The 332-nt window shown below is 37.0% G+C and overlaps 1 protein-coding gene across 1 annotated transcript in view; it reads right to left on the bottom strand.

Annotated features, from left to right (window-relative positions):
* The window catches only part of LOC106961914 (NACHT, LRR and PYD domains-containing protein 14-like), a 30,087-nt gene that overhangs the window by 22,856 nt on the left and 6,899 nt on the right, over positions 1-332 (bottom strand). The window lies entirely within an intron of this gene.

Below are 332 nucleotides of genomic sequence, written 5' to 3'. Positions count from 1 at the left end.
TGGCTGATTGGATCTTTCAGAAGAAACATTTTCTAGAGTTCTGAAGGTTTTTATTCATTTAAACATTAAAGCTGATAAAAAGTTTAATATTTTTAAAAGATCAAAATGTGTAAAAACCAGAAGCTGCAGCTGTCCTGGATGAACTGAATGTTTAGATGTTTGAATGGCTGAAATCATCCAGAGGATGAAGGAAGTAGTTAAAGGCCCAAAACATCCAGAAAAAAGAAGAAACAGGAGGANAATAGTGCTGAATCAGCATTATTGAAAACATCTGGACTCACCGAGCCTTTCTGCAGTTCCTCACAGCTGGAACCAGTCTCTGTCGTCCATNA

This window comes from Poecilia latipinna, unplaced genomic scaffold (genome assembly GCF_001443285.1).
Source record: "Poecilia latipinna isolate Pla-1442-1.1 unplaced genomic scaffold, P_latipinna-1.0 Scaffold1349, whole genome shotgun sequence".
NCBI lineage: Eukaryota > Metazoa > Chordata > Actinopteri > Cyprinodontiformes > Poeciliidae > Poecilia > Poecilia latipinna.
This window is presented reverse-complemented; position numbering and strand designations above follow the sequence as displayed.